Source organism: Branchiostoma floridae, chromosome 1 (genome assembly GCF_000003815.2).
Source record: "Branchiostoma floridae strain S238N-H82 chromosome 1, Bfl_VNyyK, whole genome shotgun sequence".
NCBI lineage: Eukaryota > Metazoa > Chordata > Leptocardii > Amphioxiformes > Branchiostomatidae > Branchiostoma > Branchiostoma floridae.
The window spans coordinates 13,518,868-13,520,129 of NC_049979.1; positions in this window are offsets into that span (position 1 = coordinate 13,518,868).

The following is a 1,262-nucleotide window of genomic DNA, read 5'->3' on the forward strand; positions in this document are numbered from 1 at the left end:
GCACCAGACTAAATCCAGAGGCAGAAGACAGTGCAACATCTAAAACAGAAGAAGCCTGCAGCAGATTGAAGTCTGACACAGGGAAGCGCCTAGCAACACCAACCAAGCTGGAGTCCACTGCCAAACGCTCCAAAAGTCACGTTGAAGAGGAAGACTTTGAACTTGAAGGATTGCCAGAAGTTGTCAGCAAAGGTATGTAAACATTTTTGTTGATGTTGTGTACCTTGCAGCTTTGCAGGCCTTATTAGGAACATTACATTTCTACAAATAGGAGAAGTCTTTTTTTTCATTGTTAACAATTGCTTTGTAATCCTATCAAATCTGTGCTCTGTGTTTTGCAGGGTTTAGTGATATACCATCAGGCCAGAAGAGTCCATACATTGTGCGTCGGATGGACCTACCACAGACTTCCAGTTCAAACCGTACTCTGGCCACACGCAGCAAGAGCAAGGACATGCTAAAGAGTCTCAGCACTGACACAGGTACAAGAAGACCCCCAGTGCTTTATGGTATCTTCATGCCTATAGTACATGTATTTGTGTAAAAGACAAACTGATAAATAAGTCAACGAAGCTGTCTTTTCTCATCATCATAGCTGTAGTTGGGGTCCAGTGCTAATGTTTTTTCTTATGTTCACAGGAGGCAGACAGCAGATGTCCACAAGTTCCAGCACTACTAGTACTGGTGGTGATGCTGCTCTTGGAGTCAGCAGTCTGAGAAGAACCCGTAGCAGGGACCTGATTGGTCAGCCGAACACTGATGTCACCAGTACAGGTGCACGCAGGGTCACCCGCAGTCAGGCCTCGCAGGACAAGGTGCATGGGGTGGGTACCTCGTCTTCCTGCATGTTACTCTCTTTTGAAGAAATTTATTACTAAGTACATTGTATTGGACTGCAAACTAGAAACATCAGATCTGTGGGGACACAGGTGGATACCCATGAACAGGAATAAAATTCAAAGGCGAGACTTGCCAAATCAAGTATCCAAACAAAAACCATCAAGCTCATAGGAAAATGAAAGTGAAATGGTTTTATTGTTTAGGACTAGGAAATGCATGAGCTAAAATCACCCTACCTGACCTTCCATGAAGTTTTCTTTATAAATTGTACTTATGTGCAAAATTAGTTCTTTATCATCCTCAACTGCTCTGTGGCACTTTCTCTGACAATGAAGATAAAGTACTGATATACAATGTAGTTGACTGTACCTCCTGCACCACACTTGTTCTGCAGGATGGCAGTGGGGATGCTGCCCTGGCTC